The 8,924-nt window shown below is 35.2% G+C and overlaps 1 protein-coding gene across 7 annotated transcripts in view; it reads right to left on the bottom strand.

The window, feature by feature from the left end:
* The window catches only part of LOC106108902 (hemicentin-1), a 329,995-nt gene extending 326,764 nt beyond the window's left edge, over positions 1–3,231 (bottom strand). For all 7 annotated transcript variants that reach the window (XM_013290240.1, XM_013290235.1, XM_013290234.1 and 4 more), the window contains exon 1: positions 3,033–3,231. The gene's annotated coding sequence lies outside the window, so the exon portion shown is untranslated. The remainder of the gene's footprint in view (positions 1–3,032) is intronic.
* Between the last annotated feature and the right edge of the window lie 5,693 nt (positions 3,232–8,924).

The raw sequence follows: 8,924 nt of genomic DNA, 5'->3' as shown, positions 1-8,924 counted from the left end.
AAAAAAAAAAAAAAAAAAAAAAAAAAAGAAAACTGCTTGTTTCACACATTTTTCATGAAGACTAACCTGACGCTGAGGTAATATTCTTACTAAAAAAATTATTGCCTTAAAAATACAGTACACGAAACTTTTAAACTACTCATCGTACCATTAAACAAATACAACGCAAAACCACAACTTAATTAAATATCTACAGAACCTGTTAGAGGTCACTTTAACATCGCACTGCAGGGCAGCTCGCCCCCAGTAATACCACGACCACACAGAAAACAGGCGTGAAGTAGGAGAAAATCCGCGTTTCATCTGATGAGTGTGGTGGAGGCTTTATTTTAGTCCTTTTCACTTTCCACCCTTTTCTTAAGAAGAAAGGATGGGAAGGAAAAATGGATTTGACGGTGGAGGAGCATAAGAATGGGTAATGTCCTCTTTATGTGCATCTCCTCCGTCAATGAAGGGTAAGCAACGCATCTGCAATTGCGAAAGTTTATGGGCAGCGGTCGCTTTCCATTTGGGTGGATTCAGATGGCTGCTTACTCCTTTGCCACCTTATATTATAAAATAAAATATGTATTTCGAAACATTTGAAGCTCGTTCAAGCATGTTAAAGCATTATCTAATCTGCTTAACAACAAGTTCTTATAAACGTTCGTCCAGACCTTCACCTCACACTGACTACACAAACCACAGCAATACTACAACGTGGCTGTCTTCATTCCGCCGCGCGATTGCAATCACACGATCGTACTAATTACGACGTAAGGGCGCTCACACACGAGCTCATTACGCGCGGTCGTGTGACTGACACTTCCATTTGCCGGCAGACGCGCCACGCCGCATTGTCCGTGTGCAGACAGCCTTATGAATAATATAATCTTTCCTTTATAAACATAGGAAATTTATTTTGAGACGTGATTTCTATTTGTCAACAAGGGAAACAATAATTATTATATGAAGTATACGCTTTTACTAAAAGTATTTCAAAAATAAATGTTTGTGTAAAGTAAACAGAACTTATATTAACTATGATGCACTAATTATTTGGAAATGCCGTCGGAAGATCGTCGAAGTTTGTATAAGTCGTGTTGAGGACTTGTTGTGAACTCCCATCTTTGTCTCCGATGTGACGCAAACTTATAACAAACGCCTCACAGCCAGGTATGCTGTTTAAGTACATTTAACAATTCCTTACTTCAATTTATATTCAATTCTTATAAATATAAATTACCATAAAGTCTAAATCATTATTTGACTTGTGGTTTAAAGTACAAGTGTCGCTCAACTGAGTGTTTGTCTGTTATATTCCGAACCTTGGACATATTATTAACAACAGCATGTAACAAAAATCTTAATAAATCTTCATGTCCCGTTGTTAACCGCGAATTCAGCGCGCACGTCAGTTCGCAGCAAACTTTCAAGCGACGCGGCTGAAGTATTAACTTATTCACAACTTAAGTACATTAAACTTTTTCCTCTGAAACAACCCTTTGAAGATCTAATAGAACTGATTAAATTCTGTGTTATTGCTAAATTTATTTACAACTTTGTTTACGTCAATTTATTCTTCAAGGTGTTATCAAAGTTCATAATTTTAAGTTTTCGCTTTGATGTCTATTCCCATATTTATTTAAGCAATGTTTTTGGAATTATAAAATACCGTATAATATTTCCTGAGCTAATACTGAATCACGTAAGCAAGTTTTCTCGGGCAATGGCGCAAGGTCTGCGCTAATTTTAAGATATCATTAAACAATTTATCTCGAACGGATGTGTTTGTTTATAGAGAACAATGAATGGTTGAGGAAAACCGGACCTAGGTCTGGCGGAGTGCCTAACTCTATCCACCCTAGTGCTGTGGGAGTGCCTAACTCTGCTGTAATAAACAGTGGTACTCGGTGCACAAAACGACCTAATACAGGAAGACTCAGAACAAGGCCGATCTGTGGGCGGTTTGTGACTAACGACCGTACCTTCAATGTATTTCATTCAATATAAAATATCATGCATTTTAAATTATATTGAAGTAGACATGAGCTGTAGTATGTCGTTATTATTGTAGTAATTATTGTAGTAGTTACTTTTACAACTTTAACTAAAATTATCAGTTTAGTTTTAGATTTTTAAAAATAAAAAGCATCAAGTCATCAATGAAACTGCATTTTGTGTTATTTAAATTTAATGTGTAATAGTAGAGACTTATTCGCAACGTTCGTTGCTAAGTAAACAATCTTTTTCACATAACGTCTTCATCTTTATAATTTTTCTTATACGAAAGAAATAATACTAAAGTTAGTAGTTAAATAAATGTGTTGATTACAATTTTTAAAGAAAATTAATAGCTATATAGCATTACAATTGTTATTTAAAAAAACAGAAAAAAAATATATTTAAACATTATTCCTTTTAATTATTTATTACAGTTCAACACAACGTGAAACATGTTAATTTAAATATGAGTCGTTCTGGGGGAGAAATAGAGAGGATAAGATCTATATTTTACAAGTAATTAAATTAATCTAATACAAAGAATAATATAAGACCAACTCATACTATCTAACTTTGACGAATGCTCGGTGGGAAATATTCTCGATTTAATTGTTGAACAAGATAATTTGACAACGTTCTTCGTCACCATCCATCTGGTAGATGACGCGGTTTTCTATTCTCAGAGAATTATACAACGACCGAAATGTTCCCAAAAATCAGCCGAAATTACATTGAAATTGTGTCATGGTTAGCAACGGACCGACAACCACATAAACACGCGCTGTCGTTAAAGCAAAATTATAAAAATATACAGCGAATAAAACATCTGAATCGTCTGTTTAACATAACGCAAATATAACTCTCACAACAAGAACGCAAGTTTTCTGTATATTTCGCGGAAATATTAAAAAAGTTTTAAATATCATAAGAATGACTAAAACTGACTAAACAGAGCTGCTAATAATATAATCAGCTACACCCAGAAATATTATTTCACCGATAAACTAAAAGCGAGCAGTAAGTGTGAGAAATCATTATAAATAGCTTACACTGGAGAGACGTTCCGAACTTTCCGCCTCCGCCGCGGTCAGATGCGTCCCGTAATTAGCACAACACCAAAATATAACAGAATTCACACGATATTCACAAACTTCCCGCCATAAAGATACCTTGCGTCGTTCGATAGTTTCGTATCGCGATGTGCGAGCGGTTCGCTACGAGCGGCACACGTCCGCACCAGACGGCGACTTTACCGGCACTGGGCCGGACTGAACGGGCTGGGGGCTCCGCTGATGCCCTATCCATCCATCCCCCTGTCCGCCGGCGCGCCCGAGCCGCCCCGAGCCGCCCCGAGCCGTACCGAGCCTCCCCAAGCATCCCCGAGCCGCCCGAACCTCCCCGAGCCGCGCTCTTCAGGTCACCAGAATTCGGTAAAGACAAGCGGCGTGAAGTGCCATGCCCTATATTCAGCTTTCTTTAAGCTTTTTCTGACAATTTTCTCACTGCATTTCGACTCTTCAACGTTTTCTTCTCGTCTGCAAGAAAATTTTGATTACATTTTCTTGTGGAGCGATATGACACAGGCTAACGACATCGTTCAAAAACTTGAACAATCTACTCTGATGAACATCTACAACTTTCTGCTAGTCATGTCCTGGTAACTGTTAATTCCCATTAGCTTAACCTTGCTGTAAAGGATTACACAGATATATGACACAACATTAACGTGGCCGTCAGTCATTTTAAAAAATGGAAGGTAACATAAAACTGCAAATGTAATTTAGTTACTCAATACTGCGGAAACGCGCTGCTGCTGGAGACTGAGGTGAAAAGATTGTGGCGGGAAATACGTGTGCGTCTGTTACTGTGTTAAAATACTGTCTATGTCTATACTCTACCAATATAACAAAGCGTAAAAACACAATACTTAGTTATGTAGGATGTCAGCAATCACAGCATATTTTTGGATAATTCTTTTTTTAATAAAAAGCTCTACACTTGCGACACGCTTTAGGCTATATATTTTCACCGTATTGAACTTAGGGAATAAATGATATGGAAAAAACTGTCATGCGGGAAAGGGACAAAAACTACAAGCTGACAACATCAAGAAAGCAAGGTTGCCATGGTAACGGAAACGTTATCTAATGTCAATGGTCTTCGTTGCCATCTGTGCATTTGAATTTTGACATTTACAACTGAAAGTTTCACAAATGTAAACAATAAAGTGAAGTTTTTATAATCTCATGCGGATGAAGCCGCACGGGAACACCTCGTATGTCATAAATATCAAATAAACTGTAAAAGTAATAAAGGTGAATGAAGCAAATTCAAAAAACAAATAAAGTCTTAAATTTGAAATTGATTACACTGTAACTAATATAATATATCTTTCTTTATGTATTTTTTGTAGGTCTTGGCTTTTGTTAAGGTGTCGCAGTGTGGTGACGTGTTCACAACTTTGAAGGGCAATTTGACCTTTACAACAAATCACTGAACATCATTCATCAATTTTCTATTCGCCAACTTGACGGCCGGCGCTCTTTTATTAATTTTCTTACCACCTAAAGTTGATCTTGCAACAATTTGTACTGTGCCAAGGTATTTTAGACTCTGGTCCAAAGGAATAAGTGTCTAGAAATGTGTAAGAAGGTGTTTGTATTGTAACGTTATTGTTTTGTCGCGTAATGAAAGTGTCAATAAGAAATGTCAACTTCGGACAGATTGAGCGGATTGGATGACACGAGGTGCGAAAACATTTCACCAGAGGGCGCTTTGTAGGCCTACGCATTCCTTGTCGGTTGTTATGTAATGTTACCGCTTGTTTCTATCATGTCACTGTATTTTAAAATGTTAAATTCTCATAATTCCTCACATTCACATACACAGACGAGCTTCGTAAAGTAAAGGAATTCCAGGAATTCGTAAAAGAGGAAAATTTTGTAAGAACCGCCCCGCAGTGCGCTGTCTACCTGTTTTAAATTAAGAGGTCTTCATGGAAAATTTGGCTCAAACTAAATGTCTAAAAATTAAATACAATTATATAATATCTCGTTGAGTTTTGGGTACATTATAAAAAAGTATTAGCTAATTATTATCTCAATTACTGTGCCATCTGTATAAAAAGTCCAAAAGCACCTGACTATCTAATAATTACTAAAAAAATTGAATAGATAAAAACTTGACCCCTCTTCTAATCCCATCTGTCAGCCACATGCTAAAGTCGTACGATACATTGTAAACGTAAAACATGCAGTAGATAAAAATATACGTAGGAACTAAAACAGTCTGCATGCCGATGTCCTAACGGTCGCGTGCCACCTGTTGTGACGTCACGCGTCAGCTGTGGAGGAGCGAGACAGACTGTGGCGCGTGCTCTGTCACACGCACCTGACACATACCACAGCCTGCATGTTTTTGAACAATTAATTAAGAATTCTGGTTAACTACTTCATTCTTCCGTATTTAAAAAATAAACATTTCTATCTCTAAAGTATACTCCATATTTGGAGTACGGATTTTCCCAATTATAAAATTAGTTATTTACTACTGAAGTCTATAACCAAAAGGTAAACTCATCCAATCTGAAATCTTTTCTACGACGTAACAACTATGACGAGATTGACTGAAGGTATCAAGTTATATTGCACGGGTTGTAATGTACTGGTTTTATTGATAACTATCTATACTATTATAATAAAGCGTAAACACACACTTCTTTGTTGCCTAAGATGTCAGCAATCACAGCATATTTACGATTTTTTTTAGTAAAAAGCCCTACACTTAAGTCATGCTTTAAGCTACATATTTTCACGCCGTTAAACTTTGGGGGAAATATTTTGGATAAAAACCCTAATGTGGGAAAGAGACCATAAGTTGCTGTCAACATCAAGAAAGCAAGATTGCTAGGGTTTGTCATGTCATGTCATTTTGACATTTGCAATTGAATTTGACAAATGTAATCAATAAAATAAAATTCTCATAATTTCATGCGGATGAAGCTAAATAAATGTAGAAAACGAAATTAATATTCGAACCTATATCTTCTTTATCTAATAAGAGAACTAACAAGATTATACAATAATATCAAAATTATACGTCGCATTATTTTACTAATAAAAGCATACTGGTCTGCATTTTAAATCCTACATTACTCTTTACATGTCGTTCTTAATAGTTTATTTGTGGATATTGCAATTATGAACCGAGCCAGTGACCAGTGGTCGCTTGGTTAGAAACAATTAAACAAAGATGATTTTGGATACGGCTAGCGACATCTATGGAAGATTTTCCGTGTAGGCCCAAGAATTAGTTTGAGCTCTGGAAGTAAAACCATCTACTAGTTTACAATAGATGGCGCTTTTAACTATTTGAATTATTACTAAAAGCAAACTCACTATTCTATTGTTAAATATATACAGTTATGAATAAATATTAAAATTGTTTTCTCTTACTTTATAGTATTTTAAAACAAAACTGTAGCTCTTCAATAAAAACTTGTTTGCAAAAAAATAAAGCTATCTGCACTGCTGCTTGATTTCGACAAAACAATTATAATAAGAGAACAGTTCGTAGTAATTCAAAAACAATATACACGTACGAGACGCTCGTTATAAATGTGAAATAGAGCGAAAAAATAACGAACCTGCGATATTTTGTCGCATATGTGAAAATATACCCCCAACCCGACCACAAGCCATGTGAGTGGGCGGGAACATTTGACAAGTGGGATCACGTACTTCTTACTAATATTATAAATGCGAAAGTTTAGATGGATAGATGTTTGTTAAAGTTTGTAGCCTAAACTGCTGAACAGAAATCAATAAAATTTGGCAAAGATGTAGCACATAGACTGGAAGAATCCATAAGCTACTCACTATTGTTTTTTTATCCAAGTTGACGTTGTCGGTCATAGCTAGTACATAAATATAACATTCACATAACTACTAAACAAATTCTGTGTATTTAAGAACAAACATTTTTTAAAACTAAATTAGTTATGATGGAAAGAAAGCATTGTTCCTTTATATTTATTGTCGATGTGTTCATTTACAAACAAAAACATGATGTATTTGTTCTTCAAAACAAGTCGCTACATAACAAACACAATGCTCTGTGTTTCAATGGATTTATTATATTTATGAATTATGAACTATTCAACCTCAATCCGCTGCACTTGATCAGTTCAGGCCTCACTACCCTCAGTACCACACAACCCTCGACAGCCGGGAACAGAGCAGTTCAACCTCTCGAGGCAGCCCCACACCGCCACGCCGCTACCAATTATTGAGTGCGATTTAATTAGTGTGGAGAGGTCTTAACGTCTATTCGAGTTCACTGATGCAATCGCTCTGCCTCTTACAACTATTTTACGTATTTTGACAAATGAAAATCAACATAAGTATAAATATAAATGGAATATGAAGATCCCACATAATCTAATGAAGTAGGAGTTTTATTGCAACTCCTAATTTGTTTTTTGCTTAGCCCACAACTTAGAAGATTTATTTCACTTCATTTTTTTCATCATATATAAACACACTTGAAGGTACTCTAATAGCTATATCTTTATTATTCAATTACATTTCCAACGCCATATTTAAAAATGTATTAAGTATGCGTTCGCAATGTTTCAATTAATGTTTTTAGCTTTTCCAATATTGTAACAGACAAGCGAACCTTATTTACACAGTATCTACATTGTCCGCAGCGCGCTGTCTGTCTGTCGCAGGTCGCTGTTTGCGGCAAATGTATCAGTTTCAACCAACACAATTAATACTTACTGCACACAACGCATGATACCAATTACATACAGGATCGGAATAACATAATAAAAACTGCACCAATTTAGTTACGTCACTAATTTACCTATCTTAATTTATTCAAACAGTCCAAATAAACGCGATATAACGTTTCACTTAGGAATAAACTAAGTATAAACAAATGTAAGTACAAATTTTGCTTATACTTTGCTTATCCTAAGTTTAATTTTATACCGCGTTTATTTGTAAGGCTGTAAATGTTTAACAAACTTATTTATAACATTTTTAGATTGGTGTCTCTTAAGTGAAGACTCTACCTACACTTAATGCAAAATTATTAATTAAAGACACATGTATACGATGTCAAAATCATTTTTATAATGTTTAATTTAGCGCTTACAACCTGAAGTTAAGTGGTAATGTGGTCGAAGGATACGCGCTAATTCAATAAGTAAAAATTACCATCTTGGTGACCTAATTCAGCTTAATATATCTCTACTTTAAGGGACGGATGATATAAACCAATAACGCTTTTGGTACACTACAAAAAAATTATTATTTACTCAGAATGTTGGTATAAAATGGTCATGAAATCCTACTAAAGAATAATTTAGTTCTAATAAATTTACTTATAACTTTGTAATTGATATGATATCGGTAAATACAACACACAGAACAAATAGTATGGCTTGTATCCTAGAACGTAATCCGCCCCTGTCTCTGTATATAGTTAATTACTGATGACATACAAATTGTCAGCAATTGATGTCAACAAATTGACTTTCATCACATTGTCCTGTCTATTTACATGCAGCAGCACAACATCTATTTACATGTATATTAGCGCACAAAGCCGCGGCCAACAACTAACTATGAAACACTTATGTTGTACTTGACTGAACATTATAATAAAATCAAGCGTCCAATGTTTTCTAACTTACCAAAAAAATAATAGTATCTAGAAATGTACATCATACGGAAATAAAGAGATTGAATGTTGGTAGCAAAGTTAAGCGGTCTTCGGGATATAATAGTAACTTAAACTTAGTAAACGATCTAATTTTATACTTGAAATTATAGTAGCGTAGACTTATTTGGTATAACGTCCAACCTTGACCAAGTGGTTTGCGAAATAAAAATAATTTTGAACATGGTAATTAGATGTTTACTAAAAAGATA

Source organism: Papilio polytes, unplaced genomic scaffold (genome assembly GCF_000836215.1).
Source record: "Papilio polytes unplaced genomic scaffold, Ppol_1.0 DF821400.1, whole genome shotgun sequence".
NCBI classification, from domain to species: domain Eukaryota; kingdom Metazoa; phylum Arthropoda; class Insecta; order Lepidoptera; family Papilionidae; genus Papilio; species Papilio polytes.
The sequence above is the reverse complement of the archived record's forward strand: the minus strand, read 5'-3'. Positions and strand labels throughout refer to the sequence as shown.